Genomic DNA, 23,605 nt, shown 5'->3' with positions numbered 1-23,605 from the left:
TCCCCCACCCCTTGCATTAGAAGTTCTTTGACCTCTTTTTAGCTTCCACACCCCTTGCATTAGAAGTTCTTTGACCTCTTTTTAGCTCCCAAACCCCTTGCATTAGAAGTTTTTTTTACCTCTTTTTAGCTCCCCCACCCCTTGCATTAGAAGTTCTTTGACCTCTTCTTAGCTCCCACACCCCTTGCATTATAAGTTCTTTGACCTCTTTTTAGCTCCCCCACCCCTTGCATTAGAAGTTTTTTTTACCTCTTTTTAGCTTTCCGACCCCTTGCATTAGAAGTTCTTTGACCTCTTTTAGCTCCCACACCCCTTGCATTAGAAGGTCTTTGACCTTTTTTTAGCTTCCCCACCCCTTGTATTAGAAGTTCTTTGACCTCTTTTTAGCTCCCCACCCCTTGCATTAGAAGTTCTTTGACCTCTTTTTAGCTTCCCCACCCCTTGCATTTGAGGTTTTTTTACTTCTTTTTAGCTCCCCCACCCCTTGCATTAGAATTTCTTTGACCTTTTTTTAGCTCCCCCACCCCTTGCATTAGTAGTTCTTTGACCTTTTTTTAGCTCCCACACCCCTTGCATCGGAAGTTCTTTGACCTTTTTTTAGCTCCCCCACCCCTTGCATTAGAAGTTCTTTGACTTCTTTTTAGCTTTCCTACCCCTTGCATTAGAAGTTCTTTGACTTCTTTTTAGCTTCCCCACCCCTTGCATTAGAAGTTCTTTGACTTCGTTTTTAGCTCCCCACCCCTTGCATTAGAAGTTCTTTGACTTCTTTTTAGCTCCCCACCCCTTGCATTAGAAGTTCTTTGACTTCTTCTTAGCTCCCCACCCCTTGCATAGAAGTTCTTTGACCTCTTTTTAGCTCCCACACCCCTTGCATTGGAAGTTCTTTACCTCTTTTTAGCTTCCCCACCCCTTGCATTAGAAGTTCTTTGACCTCTTTTTAGCTCCCACACCCTTGCATTAGAAGTTCTTTGACCTCTTTTTAGCTCCCACACCCCTTGCATTAGAAGTTCTTTGACCTCTTTTTAGCTCCCCATCCCTTGCATTAGAAGTTCTTTGACCTCTTTTTAGCTCCCACACCCCTTGCATTAGAAGTTCTTTGACCTCTTTTTAGCTCCCCACCCCTTGCATTAGAAGTTCTTTTCCTCTTTTTAGCTCCCACACCCTTGCATTAGAAGTTCTTTGACCTCTTTTTAGCTCCCCCACCCCTTGCATTAGAAGTTCTTTGACCTCTTTTTAGCTCCCACACCTTGCATTAGAAGTTCTTTTACCTCTTTTTAGCTCCCACCCCCTTGCATTAGAAGTTCTTTGACCTCTTTTTAGCTCCCCCACCCCTTGCATTAGAAGTTCTTTGACCTCTTTTTAGCTCCCACACCTCTTGCATTAGAAGTTCTTTGACCTCTTTTTAGCTCCCACACCCCTTGCATTAGAAGTTCTTTGACCTCTTTTTAGCTCCCAACCTCTTGCATTAGAAGTTCTTTGACCTTTTTTAGCTCCCACACCCCTTGCATTAGAAGTTCTTTGACTTCTTTTTAGCTCCCACACCTCTTGCATTAGAAGTTCTTTGACCTCTTTTTAGCTCCCACACCTCTTGCATTAGAAGTTCTTTGACCTTTTTAGCTCCCCCACCCCTTGCATTAGAAGTTCTTTTACCTCTTTTTAGCCTACCCACCTCTGCATTAGAAGTTCTTTGACCTCTTTTTAGCTCCCCACCCCTTGCATTAGAAGTTCTTTGACCTTTTTTAGCTCCCCACCCCTTGCATTAGAAGTTCTTTGACTTCTTTTTAGCTCCCACCCCTTGCATTAGAAGTTCTTTGACTTTTTTTAGCTTCCCCACCCCTTGCATTAGAAGTTCTTTGACTTCTTTTTAGCTCACCCACCCCTTGCATTAGAAGTTCTTTGACTTCTTTTTAGCTCCCCACCCCTTGCATTAGAAGTTCTTGACTTTTTCAGCTCCCCACCCCTTGCATAGAAGTTCTTTGACCTCTTTTTAGCTCCCACACCCCTTGCATTAGAAGTTCTTTGACCTCTTTTTAGCTTCCCCACCCCTTGCATTAGAAGTTCTTTGACCTCTTTTTAGCTCCCACACCCCTTGCATTAGAAGTTCTTTGACCTCTTTTTAGCTCCCACACCCCTTGCATTAGAAGTTCTTTGACCTCTTTTTAGCTCCCCACCCCTTGCATTAGAAGTTCTTTGACCTCTTTTTAGCTCCCACACCCCTTGCATTAGAAGTTCTTTGACCTCTTTTTAGCTCCCCACCCCTTGCATTAGAAGTTCTTTGACCTCTTTTTAGCTCCCACACCCTTGCATTAGAAGTTCTTTGACCTCTTTTTAGCTCCCCCACCCCTTGCATTAGAAGTTCTTTGACTCTTTTTAGCTCCCACACCCTTGCATTAGAAGTTCTTTGACCTCTTTTTAGCTCCCACACCCCTTGCATTAGAAGTTCTTTGACCTCTTTTTAGCTCCCCCACCCCTTGCATTAGAAGTTCTTTGACCTCTTTTTAGCTCCCACACCTCTTGCATTAGAAGTTCTTACCTCTTTTTAGCTCCCACACCCCTTGCATTAGAAGTTCTTTGACATCTTTTTAGCTCCCATACCTCTTGTATTAGAAGTTCTTTGACCTCTTTTTAGCTCCCACACCCCTTGCATTAGAAGTTCTTTGACTTCTTTTTAGCTCCACACCCTTGCATTAGAGGTTCTTTGACCTCTTTTTAGCTCCCACACCTCTTGAATTAGAAGTTCTTTTGACCTTTTTAGCTCCCCCACCCCTTGCATTAGAAGTTCTTTGACCTCTTTTTACTCCACACCTCTAGCATTAGAAGTTCTTTGACCTCTTTTTAGCTCCCCCACCTCTAGCATTAGAAGTTCTTTGACCTCTTTTTAGCTCACCACACCTATAGCATTAGAGTTTTTTTACCTCTTTTTAGCTCCCACACCTCTAGCATTAGAAGTTCTTGACCTCTTTTTAGCTCCCACTTCTAGCATTAGAAGTTCTTTGACCTCTTTTTAGCTCCCACACCTCTAGCATTAGAAGTTCTTTGGCCTCTTTTTAGCTCCCACCCTCTAGCATTAGAAGTTCTTTGACTTCTTTTTAGCTCCCACACCTCTGCATTAGAAGTTTTTGACCTCTTTTTAGCTCCCACACCTCTAGCATTAGAAGTTCTTTGACTTCTTTTTAGCTCCCACACCTCTAGCATTAGAAGTTCTTTGACTCTTTTTAGCTCCCACACCTCTAGCATTAGAAGTTTTTTTCCTCTTTTAGCTCCCACCTCAGCATTAGAAGTTCTTTGACCTCTCTTTATAGCTCCCACACCTCTAACATTAGAAGTTCTATGACCTCTCTCTTTAGCTCCTACACTTCTAGCATTAGAAGTTCTTTGACATATATTTCTAGGTTCCATACTTTTAGCATTAGAGGGTCTTCGATCTATATTTTGATGTGCCTTACATCTAGCATTAGAGGCTCTCTATTTTTAGGTGTCTTACCTCTGTCATTCTAGGCTCTTCTTCGCTGTTTTCTCCTGTCTTCGAGTTTTCAAGATCTTCTTTCATTAGATTATCTGTCTCTTTCGAGATTTCATTGTCTCTTTTCCTTAGTTCGTCAGTGTCCTTCTAGATTTCAAAAGAGATTTCAGTGCCGCGAGTCCTCACTTCGTCAGATTCCTCAGGGAAATCGAAGGCATTTATTCTTTACCTATCTGGGCAATGAGTAAAGAGATGAATACTATCGATATCTCCGCATACACTATCATGCCAAAGTAAATGACGAGCAACATGATATATTTACCAATGTCATCTGGGTATATCCTTACTTCAATGGCGAATTTTGGGACAATCCTGTCGAAGAATTACACGTCACTCACCGTTCAGTTGAAACATTCTGCCTCCATCCTCATTCCCTGCAATCCGTTTTTGCACCGATACAAAGCCTCGTACTTTTTCCAAGAGTCTCCCTTAATAAGACATCGTCGTGAAAGCCCAAGCAAAGGATCTTTCAAGGCGCATACATTATGATCTTCAAAGCTCAGCTGCCAACGGAAGATCCCGTGTCTTTCTATAGGTCGGGTGATATAAAACGAACGATTGGCAACTTCGGAAGCAACCAAAACCATCTGTAGTTGATGGTGTTCCGAAGACTTAACACATAATTCTTACCAGCAGCTTCCTATTCCGCCAGAACGCGATCTCTGTGAGTTAAGTGAAATCCTTCTCCCGGTCATCAACTCATTTCCTCTTACTCCTATTGACGCGCAATTCCTTGGTTAAATTTCGCCAGCTACATACAGATCATGTGAGGTGTTGCAGGCTACGTTTGAAAAAATGAAGATCATGTCTTCAGAAGTCATTTGAAACTCGGTGAGGAGTTGTTCAGGACTGCTCCTGGAAATTTCAGTTCTGGAGTCATTCAGAAATCCATGTTAAGTGTACGTCTACAGTATGTCCTTTGAAGACTTTTGGAAATTCGGGAAAGTTTTCTTCCAAAACCGTTCTGAGATTCCGTTCTGCAGGCATTCAGAATTCCATGCTAAGTCTATGGCTATTTTTCTGAAGTCATTCATTTGGAAATCCGGGAAAGTTTTCTTCCGATACCGTTCCGAGATTCCGTTCTGCAGGCATTCAGAATCCCATGCTAAGTCTATGGCTATTTCTTCTGAAGCCATTTGGAAATCCGAGATTTTCTTCCGAATTGTTTTAGGACTCGCGAAAAATTCCATTCTTGTTTTATAATAATAATAATAATAATAATAATAATAATAATAATAATAATAATAATAATAATAATAATAATAATAAACTACTATATACATATATATATATATATATATATATATATATATATATATATATATATATATACATACATACATACATACATACATACAAACATCTCTAAATACAGCAGCTTTGGTATTCTCCCAACTATTTATACATGCAAAAGCAAATGTAAAATGCATATCACCAAGTTATGGCTTAACCTTGATATTTCATCGAGATTCCAGGTGTGGACAAGATATCTGTCCGCAAGCCACTGTACATTTTGTTCTTCAAAACGGAATAACATCTTGAAATCACGATCAAGTGTGAGTAAACGAGGCATGTATTGTTTAACATGCCTCACATCCACAAAATCTGCCATCGTGCTGAGAATCGGACAGAACAACCTTTCTCTTCGAACTGCAGTCTGCTACTGACCAGACTCAGCTTTTTCGAAGCATATGCTCTTTATTTGAAGTAAAGGGTCTTCTTTATGTATAACCATTTACTTTTATGTGATTATAAGGATATGCTTTTGCTCTAAAAGTAGAAGCTTCTGCTTGAAATTTTTATAAATACAAGTAGAAGGATTTCCTTCATATTTTGCAATTATAAGCATATCCTTTTCTTTATGATCCGCCCAATGTTTATTTTCAAGCCAAGCTAGCAACTGCAGAACAACAACCATCTTGGGGACGTGATATGAATTAAATTTAATTTCACGCCACTTACATGAACCATGTATAGTTCCAACTGGTTATCTTGTATTTGTTATGCATTTCTGACAATTGCAATTGCTGCAAATCACTCGTTTTTTGGTGTTCCCCACCCAAACCCCGGTTTGGGTGGGGAATTGGTTTTAATATTGAGGCGGGTGTGAAAACTCATGAACTGGAGGTTTGCCCAAATATTCATTGTCAAAAATCGATATGATACAAGATAGCGTGTAAGATATATATATATATATATATATATATATATATATATATATATATATATATATATATATATATATATATATATATATATATATATATATATATGGTTCATGTTCTGTATTTGTCTAAAATTAAAGTATAATATGTTTACCAAACTTTCTTACATATAAGTTTTAACTACAATTAATATTGGTTAATTGCTTTTGTTGCATCAGGAAGTTAGATAAACTTGAGGCAGAGTTTCCATTAATAATATATATCTCTAAGCTAAAATTTATTTCCCCCAGCATCTCAAAACGAAAACGTTATCATATTTCTCTCAATACTGAAGTAGAAGAGAACAGTTTTATTTCAGCATATATATCATAATCCACTTTCTGATCTGAATTGACTAGTAGTAATTTATTGTCAAAATAAACATATGGTACAGAAAAGTAATCTTCATTAAACATGAATTAGATTTGTCCAAAATAATCCCCCATACACAAATATATTTTGAAAGCAATATTTCACACCTACGCTATCAATCCACAACACAAGACCTAAGATCATAATTCTTGTTTTCCCCTCTCCCTCCTCTTTTTCTTCTTTTCCTTCTTTCTTTTCTTTTCTTTTCTTTTCTTTTTTCTTCCCCTACAGTATCAATCTACTAATAAATCTTTAGGGTTTAACCTCCAACATATCATAACCCTAATACAATATAAAACTACGTCCTTAGAGCATCGTAATTATTTGACATAGGCCAGCAATTCTTCATATACAAAAGGACATAATTCTTCCAAATAAATTGTTTCACTGAATAATTCCTTAATATCTGCGAAGTTTCACATTCGGTACCTCTCCCGACAGTGATCAGTAAGTGGGCAGTGTATCAACACATGTTCAGTCTGCACGTGAATATTATCTCTGACAGACACGTTCTTCCCGAGGTGTGCGGCTCCACCTGCCTACCTCTATTCTCAGATTATGAGACATGGGACACGGTCTAGTAAACTATGCATACTCTTTGGGTCAAAAAAGGGGATTTTTTCCTGGGATTTACTACTAGAAAGACCAAAATAACACCAATGAAAGTAGTAGTACTATGATAATAATTCCTGTTATTATCATCATTAGGATGAAATATGAAATTGCCCTAATAATAGTAATAATAATAACAATAATTTTGATTAATACCAATAATGTTTTCCGTTCCCTAATTTTGATTAATACCAATATTGTTTTCCGTTCCCTACTCATCAGTAACTTGCATATATTGTTTACTGCTATAGTTGATATCCCTCTTTACGTCGATTTAATATACGCCAGTTCTTAATTTACTTTGGCTCAAAAACGTCAGTTCCAACTTAACGTCAGTTTGATATGATACAGTTCCAACTTTATTTACGTCAGTCCTAACTTCGTCAGTTCCAACTTTGTATCAGTTCTAACTTAATAATGTCATTTCCAACTTTACATCGGTTCTAACTTTATGTCAGTTCTAACTTTACATTGATTTTAACCTTATGTCAGTTCCAACTTTACATTGCTTTTAACTTTATGTCAGTTCCAACTGTATATCAGTTCTAACTTTGTCAGTTCCAACCGTATATTGGTTTTAACTTTATGTCAGTGCCAACTTTATATTAGATTCACCTTTATGTCAGTTCCAACTTTACATTGGTTCTAACTTTGTCATTTCCAACTTTATATCAGTTCTAACTTTATGTCAGTTCCAGCTTTACATCGGTTTTAACTCAAGTCACCTCCAACTTTACATCGGTTCTAACTTTATGTCAGTTCCAACTTTACATCGGTTCTAACTGTATGTAATTTTCAACTTTACATAGGTTTTAACTTTGTCAATTCCAACTTTACATTGGTTTTAACTTTATTTCATTTCCAACTTTACATTGGTTTTAACTTTATTTCATTTCCAACTTTACATTGGTTTTAACTTTATTTCATTTCCAACTTTACATTAGTTCTAACTTTATGTTAGTTTCAACTTTACATCGGTTCTAACTTTATGTCAGTTTCAACTTTACATCGGTCCTAACTGTATGTCATTTTCAGCTTTACATAGGTTTTAACTTTGTCAATTCCAACTTTACATTGGTTTTAACTTTGTCATTTCCAACTTTACATTAGTTCTAACTTTGTCAGCTCCAAATTCACATCTGTTCTAACTTTATGTCAGCTCCAACTTTACATTGGTTTTAACTTTATGTCATTTCCAACTTTACATTAGTTCTAACTTTGTCAGCTCCAAATTCACATCTGTTCTAACTTTATGTCAGCTCCAACTTTACATTGGTTTTAACTTTATGTCATTTCCAACTTTACATTAGTTCTAACTTTGTCAGCTCCAAATTCACATGTGTTCTAACTTTATGTTGGTTTCAACTTTACATCGGTACTAACTGTATGTCATTTTCAGCTTTACATAGGTTTTAACTTTGTTAATTCCAACTTTACATTGGTTTTAACTTTATTTCATTTTCAACTTTACATTAGTTCTAACTTTGTCAGCTCCAAATTCACATCGATTCTAACTTTATGTCATTTTCAACTTTACATAGGTTTTAACGTAATGTCAATTCCAACTTTACTTTGGTTTTAATCTTTATGTCAGCTCCAACTTTACATTGGTTTTAACTTTATGACATTTCCAACTTTACATTAGTTCTAACTTTAAGTCATTTCCAACTTTACATTAGTTCTAACCTTATGTCAATTCCAACTTTACATTGGTTTTAACTTTATATCATTTCCAACTTTACATTAGTTTTAACTTTATGTCAGTTCCAGCTTTACATTGGTTTTAACTTTATGACATTTCCAACTTTACATTAGTTCTAACCTTATGTCAATTCCAACTTTACATTGGTTTTAACTTTATATCATTTCCAACTTTACATTAGTTTTAACTTTATGTCAGTTCCAGCTTTACATTGGTTTTAACTTTATGTCATTTCCAACTTTACATTAGTTCTAACTTTATGTCAGCTCCAACTTTACATTGGTTTTAACTTTATGTCAGCTCCAACTTTACATTGGTTTTAACTTTATATAATTTCCAACTTTACATTAGTTCTAACTTTATGTCAGCTCCAAATTCACATCAATTCTAACTTTATGTCAGTTTCAACTTTACATCGGTCCTAACTGTATGGCATTTTCAGCTTTACATAGGTTTTATCTTTATGTCAGCTCAAACTTTACATAGGTTTCAACTTTATGTCATTTCCAACTTTACATTAGTTCTAACTTTATGTCAGTTCTAAATTTACATTAGTTTTAGATTTATGTAATTTCCAACTTTACATTAGATCTAACTTTATGTCAGCTCCAACTTTACATTGGTTTTAACAGCTCCAACTTTACATTGGTTTTAACTTTATGTCAGCTCCATCTTTACATTGGTTTTAACTTTATGTCAGCTACAACTTTACATTGGTTTTAACTTTATGTCAGCTACAACTTTACATTGGTTTTAACTTTATGTCAGCTCCAACTTTACATTGGTTTTAACTTTATGTCAGCTACAACTTTACATTGGTTTTAACTTTGTCATTTCCAACTTTACATTAGTTCTAACTTTATGTCAGTTCCAACTTTACATTGGTTTTAACTTTATGTCATTTCCAACTTTACATTAGCTCTAACTTTATGTCAGCTCCAATTTTACATTGGCTTTAACTTTATGTCATTTCCAACTTTACATTAGTTCTAACTTTGTCAGTTCCAACTTTACATTGGTTTTAACTTTGTCTGTTCTATCTTTACATGGTTTTAACTTTGTAATTTTTAACTTTACATTGGTTTTAACATTGTCATTTCAAACTTTACATCAGTTCTAACTTTACGTCAGTTCCAGTTTTACGTGGGTTCTAACTTTATGTCAGCTCCAACTTTACATTGGTTCTAACTTAACTCAGTTCCAACTTTACATCAGTTCTAAATTCATGTCAGTTTCAACTTTACATCGGTTCTAACTGTATGTCAGTTCTAGTTTTACGTTGGTTCTAACTTTATGCCAGCTCCAACTTTACATTGGTTCTAACTTAAGTAAGTTCCAACTTTACATCGGTTCCAACTTTACGTCGGTTTCAACTTTTCATTTATTCTAACTTTGTCAATTCCAACTTTACACCGGTTCTAACTCTAGTCAGTTTCAACTTGACATCGGTTCTAACTTTATGTCATTTTCAACTTTACATTAGTTGTAAATTTGTCAGTTCCAACTTTACATCGGTTCAAAATTTATGTAATTTTCATCATGACATCAGTTCTAACTTTATGTCGGTTCTAACCTTCCGTCTGTTCCAACTTTACTTTGGTTCAAACTTTATGTCAATTCCAGCTCTACATCGGTTCTAACTTTAGGTCATTTCCAACTTTACATTGGTTCTCACTTTATGTCAATTGCAACTCTACATCAGTTCTAACTTTATGTCAGTTCTAGCTTTTCATCGGTTCTAACTTTATATCAGTTCCAACTTTACATTGGTTCTAATTTTGTCAGTTCCAACTTTACTTTGGTTCTAACTTTATGTCAGTTCCAACTTTACATTGGTTCTAAATTTATGTCAATTCCAACTTTATATCCCTCACTTTAGATAAAAATATACAAAAATGAAATCCAAGTTACAATCAATATAACAACCTTACATCGGTGTCAAAGACATCCTATACTGGACACCAATGTACTTCATATGCGGAAGCTTATTCGTGTAAGTATCTTATGTTATGTAAATACTTTTTTGTGTCTCTTATAACTAATTGCCGACCCAGGGATGGGTATTAAACATAGTTTCAACAAACAAAACTAATATTTAATGATCTTGATTGAGTAATTCTTTTTCAGGATTAACTTGGCCTATCCTAAGTATTTTGTTAAAAAATCTTATCATATTCAAGACTAGAGTTATTAGTACTCCTCATGCTAGGACACTACTAAAGGGTCTTCGCAGTGTCCTATATGCTCCTACCCACAACCACTTTTTAGCCTTCTACTTAATTGTTCCCGCTTTCTTTCTTCTATCTTACTTTCCAGCCTCTTTTAACTTTCAGTTCTTGGTACAATAGTGGAATCTCCTCCCTCAATTGTCTTTCGGCATTAAATTGTCTTCCCAGCCTTTGTTCCGGGAAACATGAGCTACGTGTCTTGAATTGATCTTACATCACAGACCAGATCAATGATCAACCTCCTTATCGTTAAGTCTCAAAGTCCTATCAATTACGCAAAGCCATAAGACCCCCTCATAGATTGTGCTTATTGTCCTTATCTGGCTTTACTCTGACTCTGAACTTCTGTAGAATCTGCTCATTGTTTGAGGAAAAAATGTCGAACCCTTTCCAAGGTAGCCTTCGCTTTACATTTAAACCAAGGAAAAGGAACGCTTTAATGTCGTATCTGTTCTAAAATGCAAATTCCATTCATACAATAGAGCGGCTATAGACCAGTTGTGAAGTATTTCCTTCTTTCCTAAAAGGCTGCGGATTTTCGTCGACTAGAATGTAAATTTAACACCAGAATTTCAATGTGGATCTTATTTTAGAAGGTAACAATCTTATCTCTCTCTCTCTCTCTCTCTCTCTCTCTCTCTCTCTCTCTCTCTCTCTCTCTCTCTCTCTCTCTCTCTCCTTATCTATAGTGTGTTTTAATCAATATTCACAAATATATCCGAGCCATGAAATTGATGTAAAATAAATGTTTCATTTACTTTTATTCAAAACGTCCCACTACATTCGCAGTGGAGGCTCTGAAATAGCGACCAAATTGTCAACCGATTGTCCTGGGGCGCTGGGTGTCATATTTTTGCCTCGCCATTCCGCAAGCATGAAATATGTCACGATGAACAATTCATAAACGTATTGCGAAATGCGCAACATTCAGTTAAGCGCTTGTTTTCCGAGGTGTTCGTGGGAAGCAAATGCCTTTCCTCGGCGTGGATTCCCCTCGAAACATTTCCCGGTCGGGCGAGTGCAACGGAATTTGGAACTGTTGTTCGTTCTCTGGACAGACAAATAAATGCCGGGGAAATTCTGTCGGGTTCGATTAGTGATCTGCGATACCCTCTCTCTCTCTCTCTCTCTCTCTCTCTCTCTCTCTCTCTCTCTCTCTCTCTCTCTCTCTCTCTCTCTCTCTCTCTCTCTCTCTATATATATATATATATATATATATATATATGTGTGTGTGTGTGTGTGTGTGTATGTATATATATATATATATATATATATATATATATATATATATATATATATATATATATATATATATATATATATATATATATATACATATATATTATTCTGAACAGCACTCTTCTGACTATTACTGGGACCGGGTCCGCTCGCTGACTATCCACTACCAAATTCATCCACGTGTAAATAAGTACCAGCATCTGCTCAGGTCGGGAAAACTAGGGCATTTGTCTCGTAACGGCCCCCTAAGGAATTGGGAGGCTGTACTCTCATGCCGCCAACGCTTCTAATTCAATGTGCTTTGGGGTTAACTTATACCTAAATGAGAATTACTTATGAAAATGCATATTCAGAATCATGTTTGTTTATAAATTGGGTGTTGCAGAACTATTCAATACTATCACGAGCATTTCATCTGAAGTCAAATATTGTTGTGGTAAAGTTTGTTAGGTATTTTTCAAATCCCAGTCCATTTACCTTCCATTAGAGCCTCTTCCTTTTCTTCTTTATCTTTCCGATTCTTTCATTCAGGGATCGCCACAGCGGATCGTATGTCTCCATCTATTTCTATCCACTGAATCATCCTCTGTCATATCAACTGCCCTCATATCTTCTTTTATTTATTCCATAAATTTCCTCTTAGGCCTTCCTCTCCTCCTCTCACCTGGTGGCTCCATGTTTAGCATCCTCCTCTCGACATACTCATCTTCTCAAAGAAGTTAAGAAGTCGCGTGAAACCTGAATCTTGCAAAGCCAGCGTTGCGTTTTTGCGAAGAGAAAATCGTAAAGCACAAAAAAGGCGTCATAATTTTCTCATCCAACAAAAAACACCAGTTATAGGCCTTTCCTTGTCGAATTGACCTTCCGATATTGATCATCCCAAACAACAGATTACTAACATTTTGCCGCGAGCAAGCTTAATTGGGACAACTATTACCATCTCGTTATTTTCACCCTGACACTGAATGTATGTTTGAGAAATTTCATGAGGGTGTGTGATCCTCTTCTCCCTTAAACTGTTGCTCCTAACTAGTTGCAAATGTGTCCACGAGTGCCACTTCTCAGAAGAGATTTTGTTCAATGCACTTTGTTGGCAAGGTCGTCATCTTCCAATAAGGATTACAACTAGAGTTTTTCCTAACTTTCTTGTTCTTTACGTGCTTCGATAATTTTGATTTGTCAATAAACACAAACTACATAGTGTGATACGCAAAATACTTAAGAATATATACTCGTACGACCCACTGATTTTGTGGTCTCGTGGTGAGCTGAGTTCCTCTGCGTGATAAAACTAGGAAAGCAGCCCTTATATAAAGTTAAGTAATCCAGAATCCGAGAAATCAGAAGGTCCTTGATCGTAGGGGGGTTAATCTTGTCTAGCATTTATTTTAAACCCCCCCCCCCCACTACTCTCCCCCCAGCAACAAAGTCTATTATGCTTCATCTTTAACCAGGGTATGGTTTCAACACCATTTCAGCATTTCAAATGTAAAATATTATATAAATTTTTTTTTTTTTTTCTGTTGTATAGACAATTCCATTTAATGTTTGTCGTTGTGAATTTTTAATGTGAAGCCGTAGCATTGATTGACCGATTGATTGAAATTTCTATGGCAGGGTCAGCATGAAAAGTGTCAGTTGAAAAGACTTTCAATTCTCTGTTTTTATTTGATATTCATGTCTACGCAGCCGCATTTTTAAAAATATACTTTTCATATTGAGAAAGATAGAGAGGTTGTATAAACGTAGTTGGAAACCATTTTATTTTTGACATAAAGGATAACTTTCACTAGGTATCGAATCATGTTTCTTCTGAACCGAATATACCTTCATTGGGAATTAAAGCTGTCATTTCCAGTTTACGCAACGCAGATCATTCTGATGACAAGGAAACACTTTACTCTTCCTGTTCAAGCTCTTTAGATTAGCGATCATTATCGTTTATTCCCTATGACGTGCTGGGTAGTAACAAGCTATTCAAAGAGGTAGCCCTGCTGTCACCTTACTTCCTCCAAGATAAGCGAGAGCTTTTCGTTTTATCCGATAACATTCTGACCTGGGGATTTTCAGCTTTAGGTGAATCGTAACTCACAATTTGCGCAAATGAGAAGTATTACAAGGATGGATTTTCTCCATCCCTGCTAGCGTGTTTTGCTTTTTCAAAGCTTCATTAACTGCCATATCAACTTCCCTCCATTTGTGTTGGAATGGCAAAAGTATTTCCTGTGTTCGTGTGTGTAATATGTTTTTGAAAAGTTTCATGGATTGCAAACGATGGGGATTTTTGTGCATACATGTTTTAGCACATCATTTCTCATTCAGTCCATGTACCCTGAAGATTAGATTGCCTGATGTATAAACTGGCATTACAGCAACAGTCAGTGGTTATAGAAACCTCATGAGGATTTAATAATCTAAATTTAGAATTCTAGACAACCAGAACTACACCGATAACCAAAGTTGCAATGGTGACAGACGACAGACACAAGCATTAGTTTTGTCAGTGTACATTGAAGAAGAAATGTGTAAATAAAATCTACTCTGTTCAGTAGATCGTTCGAAAGAATAGTTGAGGACTTGGCTCTCTCTCTCTCTCTCTCTCTCTCTCTCTCTCTCTCTCTCTCTCTCTCTCTCTCTCTCTCTCTCTCTCTCTCTCTCTCTCTCAGTAGATTTTAGGGAATGTTCGGTATTCTTTCGTACCTAGACCAAGACTGAACCTGTGATTTCCCTGTTACCACAGAGAGAGAGAGAGAGAGAGAGAGGAGAGAGAGAGAGAGAGAGAGAGAGAGAGAGAAGGTGGAACGACTTGTGTCCTCCCATTGAAGATACGATCTAATTCCTTAATCACAGCTTTGGATTAATAACCCGGTAATTGCGAGCATTATTATATGCCGGACGTGGACCGACTCTGCAATGGATTAATGAGACAGAAGAGAAGATTCACTCCCCTTCAGAATTAGGAGGATTTCCTGACCTAAGGCATTAATGGGCTTGACCACATCCTCTTAATCTCTGTTAATGAAGACAGCCTTGCTGATGCATGCACTGTTCCCGTCGGAGTATCACAGGTGCATAATACGTGGAGGAAGTCATGTTAGGAAACGGTATTTCGAAATTCGTGAAATATAGAGAACCTATTTGGCAATGTTTGAAATGTATGGATACTCTTAAATTTGTGAAACGTATAAAATATTCGGAAATAAAATGTGAGGAATATTCCAAAATGCATGAAATATGTGCATTATCTTTAATATAATTATGTTTAATATTTAGAATTATAAAATATATGGAATAATCGGAAATTACGAAGTGTTTGGAATGTTCCAGATTTTTAAAAAGTTAATGGAATAATCGAAAATGAAGTGTATGGAATGTTCCAGATTTGAAAAAAAAAAAAAATTATGGAATATTCTAACATCTATGGAATATATGGAAACAGCCTGCTTCCCCCGCTATGAAAACAGAGATGATTTATTGCAGTCATTTGGTTTATTAGAAATAACATACAAAATACATGCAACAAAGATTTTAATGAGAAATATAAAAAGAATTGATAGAATAATTGAAGTAATAAATGCATGGGAAAACAATATATCGAAAATTAAAAGCCTTGACTAAATTGACAAAATCATGACAACTAACTTTTAAAGAAGGCTCCACCTTATTCATGTCGGGGATTTGTCCAGTTTTCATCACCACGTTGGCCAACTGTACAATAGTGATGGTGGAAGACTTTTGTCTGATAACTTATCTCAAACCAACTTGGTATATGTAGCCCTTACTAGTACAACTTTATTGATTATGGCGATACATAAACCCTTTCCCCACGTTAAGGTAATATATATATATATGTGTGTGTGTGTGTGTGTGTGTGTGTGTGTGTGTGTGTGATATATTTTGCACATTTAAACGTGTTTTTCATATTTCATAGCCCCAGGTGAAATCACTCAAAGACTATAGCATCTGTCCGGCCGGGCTTCGAATATATATGGCTTATTTGAAATATGAAAAACACGTTTCAATGTGCAAACTTTATCATTAATTGAATGCTAAGTCATAAACCTACCAATTAGCTACGATGGTGAAGATGGGTTGATTTCAATTCTAAGTACAAAAAACCTGAATTCGACAGGTATATGTACAGAAGAATTGTCATTAACTTTTATCTTTCTTCGTGGTTGAGTGGTGTGGTCAATGTCACATAAACAAGTATCCTGGACCAGGGTTCGAAGCCCGGCCGGACAGATGCTATAGTCTGTCAGTGATTTCGCTTGGGGCTCTGATCCCGAGGTTGTTACGAGAATCCAGACTTTAATGTGTTAATATATAGGCTATGGCTTATTTTATATATATATATATATATATATATATATATATATATATATATATATGTCTGTGTGTGTGTATTTATTGATTTATTTATACACACACACACACACACACACACACATATATATATATATATATATATTATATATGTATATTTATTTATTTATTCGCGCACACACATACACACACACACACACACACACACATATATATATATATATATATATATATATATATATATATATGAAATCGGTGAAACAACAAAATTACCATCCACAATTTGTATGTATGCATGTATGTGTGTGTTTATGTATCCACAAATGTAGATAAGCATTTGCACATGCGAATATATTCATAAACAGAAGACATAAAAAGAGACAGAGAGGGACAGAGAACGAGTGTGTGTATTCCCCAAAAGCTCTTTTAGGAATACAAATGGATATTTAACGATCTGAGACACAGGCGATAGCAGCAGTTATTCGACAATAAGAAATCGGACCCAAACCAAATTACAACTGAGCTGAGCAAACTGATTCGTATTCATGGAATGAACAAATGACAAACAAACAAGGAAGCAAGTTGCGGAGGGAAAACTTATCACAAAGCAAGCAAAATGGCGATATTTGTCTGAGGAAGAAAGCCTTTTACCAAGGAAGGAACCGATCCTGAAAATAACACATGTTTGCTTGCAATCGCAAGACTTATAAAAGTGTCCTCTTGCATGCACACACGATAGAGCACAGACATTCAAATGAGGCTGGGGAGTCGGCGTAGGAAAATGCTGCCCATTAAAACTGAAGGGAATTTTGAGAGAGAGAGAGAGAGAGAGAGAGAGAGAGAGAGAGAGAGAGAGAGAGAGAGAGAGAGAGAGAGACTTAATATAATAATACCCCACCGACGCAATTAAAAAGAAAGTCATGAAGAAGAAGGAAGGTACAAGGATTTAGAGAGAGAGAGAGAGAGAGAGAGAGAGAGAGAGAGAGAGAGAGAGAGAGAGAGAGAGAGAGAGAGAGAGAGAGCGCTGAATAATATCAAGATGAATTTCAGCCTTTTAAGGTAGTGAAAAAGACAACACCAGATGGCATGGCGGTCCCTTAAATGGAGAAAAAAATGTGTCAAACAGAAAGAAAGACACGTAGAGGAAGGCAAGGGAACTCATACACCTAAAATATTCATTGCCAGACGCCATAGGGTTTCTACCTTTTGATGGCACCTGCACATCTTACTTCCTCTCATCTTTCTGAGTCTCCGGAGACGTCGTTAAGAAGGACTGTTGATGTAATGTTTCTTTACGGGATTGATGCACTAAAAGGTGGTTAACCCCCCCCCCCCCTTTCTCTCTCTCTCTCTCTCTCTCTCTCTCTCTCTCTCTCTCTCTCTCTCTCTCTCTCTCTCTCTCTCTCTCTCTCTCTCTCTATATATATATATATATATATATATATATGTGTGTGTGTGTGTGTATGTGTATATTATTACGATTAGAAAATCACGTAAATTCCAGAGCTCCAAAACCCACCTACTTTATATTACTTCATTTGTCATACAAGAGAAATACCTCCGAGCTCTGAGAATAGTAGGCAACTCCTAGACAATAATATATAGGAACACTGAATATCTAAAAGGTCTCTTTACTTTACACTTAAGACAAAACTGGGTGATTACTTTTAACGGGAACTATTCTTAAATCAATCTCTTACTTCAATTTTAGTCAGGGGATATGAGCAAAGCACTGAGCAAAGTATTGGTGATGAAAATAATACACACTTTACAAAAATAAATATATTCTATAGATAATTAACAATTCAAAATTAACACCAAAATTTTAATCACCCGAACTATTAGACCTGAACTAAACCTTAGACTAAGACAAAAAGAAAGACACATACAATCACTTGTTTCACTGGAAATTAATTTATAAAAATATATGATATTGACAGTTAATGAAAAAACTGACACTTTAACACTATATAGAATAAATCAAATTACACTTACATATTATACTTAACTGGTACTCTTACGTCCTTTGGCTCACACAAGATTACCGAACGGTTAAGCAAACAAGTAAACTTCACAGTTTAAGCTAATTACACAGGGACACTCACAAAAACCAATTAATTTTTATAATATACCAGTACCCATATATACATGTCACTTCCTATAATTTAAACCACAGAAATTTCAATGTTTGAACAAACACTATTCACATTGGAGAGAAAACACTATGCACGTTGGAGAGGAAAAGACTATGCATGTTGGAGAGAAGATACTTAGTGGCTGGATAGATGCTAGGGAGAGGACTGTCGAATGATGGATCCTCTGAGGTTTAGGCTGGATCTCTTCTGTTTCATATGCATTGATTCACTCTAGAAATTTCTAGTAAATTATTCTCGTAGCATGGGGACATGGCTCTAGTGGTGTAAGGTTGCCAACTCAGCAATTTGAAGAATGGGTACTAACATTGCTTGCGAGGCAACTCTCTCTTAGCTAACTCCGCCCACCTCCTCTCGTAACATTAAAGAAAAGAATCATATTTAGTCTAGAATCTTCATGCCTCTTTCAATTACATTAAAGCATGATGCAATCCCTAGCTTTTGTGTCATACAGCATACCTTTTAACAAGCTTACATAGGACTTCGTAACAAAACTACTTGAAATGAAGATTTAATTCTTTAAAATAATGTAAATTTACATACAGTATATGGAACTGAATGAAAATACAACTAAAGGAATGACAAAAGTCTTATGTAATACATTACTTAACCTATGTGAGTGGAACTCACCTTACGAGCTGGCTATACATCTGTTAAATACACATATAAAATACGTGAATGAAATATTTTACTTTAATGAAGGAAAACTTTATAAGAAATATATATATGTATATATAAATATATATATATATATATATATATATATATATATATATATATGTATATATATATATATTGAATTATATTCGTGCTGAGGAAGATTACATCTGTAATATATATATATATATATATATACCAGACACTTGCTCTTTACTGTGTTGGGCATATATATATATATATATATATATATATATATATATATATATGTGTGTGTGTGTGTGTGTGTGTGTGTGATAAATTCAACATACGCTTTTTCTCTTTGATTGGATTACTCCAGACAATGATTACCTTCAATGTATCAACAAAACATTTTAAAAGAAATTCATAATTCAATGCCCTCCGCAGCTTTGACTGTGCGACACCAAAGTCGACTAACCACCAGATAACCACGGTGTACTGCTTTGGTCAAAAGGGGTCATATATTCTTCAGATAAAGGGCTCAGAGATCTTTTTCTCAATAGGATTGGATCTCACATCTTTTGCCAATGTAGCTAGGTTTAAAACAACTGAAATATATATATATATATATATATATATATATATATATATATATAGATAGATAGATAGATAGATAGATATATATATATATATATATATATATATATATATATATATATCTATCTATCTATCTATATATATAGATATATATATATAGATATATATATATATATATATATATATATATATATATATATATATATATAGATGGATTGTGTATCTTGGGGTTTTGTTAAGTGTAGGGGATAAGAAAGCAGCAGGTAAGACTTGAATGGGTTAGTGTACCGACGATAATGCTTGAGGATTTGACTTTAGATGATGAGACAAAGACGATCGAGATGCTTAAGACAGTAAAATTGCCAGTAGTTTATAGTATTACAAGATAGACGCTGCAGTAGCCTGTTAATAGTGTCCTTATTTGGTTGACCATTCTTTGCAAGTCATATTATTATCATCATCATTATTACTTGGTAAGATTTAACCCTATTTGGAAAAGGAGGATGCTGTAAGCCCAAGGGTTCCAGCAGAGAAAATAGTCCATCGAGGAAAGGAAATAAGAAAATAAACTACAAGAGATATTCAAGATTGACAATATTAAAATAAATCTTTCATATATACTTTACTTTTACGACTGTTATTCCGGTCCTATACAGCATGGGAACCCTACTCTCTACAGGACCTTCACTGTCATTTTATTTTTTTCGTTCGGTTAAAGTAGTTGCGCAGTCGACATTATTCACCAATTTATGTGATTCCAATAACTCGCTAAAAGCTAAATCATCAGGATTTCATGCGTCATCCATCCAAAGATTAAAGTCACAAATTACTATTTTTTTTCTCCATGATAATTCTCTCAATGAGTTCACGGAATTCTTCAAAGAAGATACTTGCATTTGTTTTCGGAGGTTTGTAAACTGTGACGATGGATTTTTTTTTCGTAAAGTTTAATTCTATATATTTACAGCTTGTTACACTAATTCTTTTTAACATTTTGAGATTTGAGTAACTTTTATGAATGGAGAGCCCGACACTCCCACCAGACCCACCCTCTCTCGGAATGTGAAAGCAGCTGTGTGTGGGGGTTGTGTCATTTCAGTAACCTCAGCCTTGTCAAAGCTATTTAACTACTTTATGTTTCAGATATTGCTAGTATGTCCAAATATTCCCCATTTATCAATTCCCGAATTTGAATAGTTTTATTGCCCACAAATTGTATATTTACATAGCCACAGTTTATGACGTCTTTAGTATCCCTGATCAGTATTTTCTGCTAGTCTTTTCAATTGTAAGTCATAATCTTTGCAATCTCTTGAATTTACTCTGTAGTCATTTTACTATGTGGTTATTTTGTTTGTTTAATTTTGTGCAGTTAATATACTTTGACATTTGCGAATTACACTTCTTGGTGGAATGTTTTCTTGAACATTTCCCGCAGACTTTATCATCATTCTTAGACTTGCAATCTTTTTGAAGATGTCCATACCTCTGACAGTGGTAGCAGGTGATTACGTGGTACCTATCACGCACAATATGTTATAAGTACCCCATCGTAACATAACTTTGTCGCCATTATTATTATTATTATTATTATTATTATTATTATTATTATTATTATTATTATTATTATTATTATTTGCTAAGCTGCAACCCTAGTTGGAAAAGCAGGATGCTATAAGCCCAGGGGCTCCAACAGGGAAAACAGCCCAGTGAGGAAGGGAAAAAGGGAAAAAACTAATTGTTTTAAAAACAGTAACAACATTCAAACTAATATTTCCTCTATAAAATATAAAAACTTTAACAAAACAAGAGGAAGAGAAAGGAGATAAAATAGTGTGCCCGAGTGTACCCTCAAGCAAGAGAACTCTAATCCAAGACATTGGAAAACCATGGTACAGAGGTTATGGCACTACCCAAGACTAGAGAACAATGGTTTGATTCCGGAGTGTCCTTCTCCTAGAAGAGCTGCTTACCACAGCTAAAGAGTCTCTTCTACCCTTACCAAGAGGAAAGTGGCCACTGACCGATTACAGTGCAGTAGTAGACCCCTTGAGAGAAGAAAAATTGTTTGGTAATCTCGGTGTTGTCAGGTGTAGGAGGACAGAGGAGAATATGTAAAGAATAGACCAGATTATTCGGTGTATGTGTAGGCAAAGGGAAAATGAACCGTAACCAGAGAGAAGGATCCAATGTAGTGCTGTCTGGTCGGTCAGTCAAAGGATCCCGTAACTCTCTAGCGGTAGTATCTCTACGGGTGGCTGGTGCCCTAGCCAACCTACTACTTAAATATTATTACGAATAGCCCTCCGAACTTCAGGATCACATTTCAGCACATAGTGGGTAGTCCCACCTGCAGAATTTTTCTACTGTACTACACTTATCTTTTCTATATTTTGCATTTGTTCAGGTAACGATTTCTTTGAATCAAGGCATTTACTACTTCATCTTCATCATTGTAAACATTTCATATCATTATTTTTGGTTTTAATTCTCCAATTTTCCTCGTCTCAGTGTCGACAACCATTGTCTGAATTTTGTTTGCTGCTTCCTCTCTGATCCTCTCATTTGCAAAGTTTACAACGTTTCCATTTAAGGGTGACCTCGTATCAAGTATTTATTTTTACTGTCAGTAATTTTAGTTGTTGTATTTGTTGATTTGATTACTTGCTTTACTTTGTCGGCGTATGTTGTTTTCTCTGGTTTTGGGTCCATCGGTGTTTGAAGTGTTTCCTTGATTGATTCAGTATTCATTGATAGATTATCAACCCTCTCAGTGGGGTCAGTGGTCTGGGTGGAATTTGCTGCGTATGCATTAAGCTCCGCAACTTGTTTTTTCAATTCATCAATTCTCGCCTCTTGTGCACTCAAAACATGGCCCCTCACTCAATTGCTCCTCCAATTCTAATATATATGTAACTTAGCTGTTTTGGCTTCTTCAACGCAATATGGGCATATCCAATTCAAGTTTAATACTTTTTTTTATCACTGATGCTTGTCACTATAGACACACATTTCTTATGAAAGTACCTCTTGCAATCACATCCTATCCACTTCTTTACGTCTCTGTCCGTAGTTTGACATTTAGGACAGTACACGGGGTCGGGGGCAGACATGATGTATTATTTCTTCTTCACTTTAGTCTCTCCATGAGATCAACTAATATCTTCGTCATTGATTTTATAAACGAGAAACACAAGCTAAAAACATGGATCAGCGCGAGTGGTAACTCCATGCAAAACTTCAAAATGAAAAGAGGAAGGGAGATAAGATAGAATAATGTGCTCAAGCGTACCCTCAAGCAAGAAAACTCTACCTAAATGAGAGAAAGGTTCCAGAAAATGGACGAGATGATTAAATGTTTTGTTACATAATGACAAAGGTGATAAAGGCGACTGTATGAATCATAGTGTAAAGTTACTTGTTATACCAGAGTTGTAAAGCAAAATTTTGAATAAGAAAGATTGATATGGGAAGAATTTGAGTTTGTTTTGAAATAGTCTTTAGAGAAGTTTGAAAGTAAAGTATTTGTTAATTTACTCACTCTTTGCAAGTGATAGCATTGAGGAAATTTAGATACTGTTTGTTTTATCATTTGCCTAATTATCAGTTACTTAGGTTGGCGTTATCACTATGTAACAAGATAACTTTTCATTTATCTTGAAGACCTGCATATCCATTACTTATCATTTATGAAATTACTTCTTTGGCACAGTATATCTTGCGCAGTCGGGTTTTTTTTCTTCGTTTAAGGTTATGATAGATTTGTGCAATTAATGGTGACTGACTATTTATGGACACCAAGTTCGATCCTCGCTCAATGCTTGATTGATTTTACTATAGAACATGACTGCATAGTTCTCGTGAACTAAGGAGCGAGCTTCGGGAGCCAATATGTTTACCTGCTGAATCATTAGTAGCCATTGCCTAGAACTTCCAGGTTTTAGCTTAAGTGGAAAGAGGCTTGGGAGTTGATCATATGTGTAGAGCCTATAAGTCATTGTTTCATTTGCCCTTTCTCTTATGAACAAACT

At 36.0% G+C, this 23,605-nt stretch overlaps 1 protein-coding gene across 1 annotated transcript in view; it reads left to right on the top strand.

The window, feature by feature from the left end:
- The window catches only part of LOC137654644 (pyruvate dehydrogenase phosphatase regulatory subunit, mitochondrial), a 660,498-nt gene that overhangs the window by 463,896 nt on the left and 172,997 nt on the right, over window positions 1–23,605 (top strand). The window lies entirely within an intron of this gene.

This window comes from Palaemon carinicauda, chromosome 15, assembly GCF_036898095.1.
Source record: "Palaemon carinicauda isolate YSFRI2023 chromosome 15, ASM3689809v2, whole genome shotgun sequence".
In the NCBI taxonomy this organism is placed as follows: Eukaryota; Metazoa; Arthropoda; class Malacostraca; order Decapoda; family Palaemonidae; genus Palaemon; species Palaemon carinicauda.
This window is presented reverse-complemented; position numbering and strand designations above follow the sequence as displayed.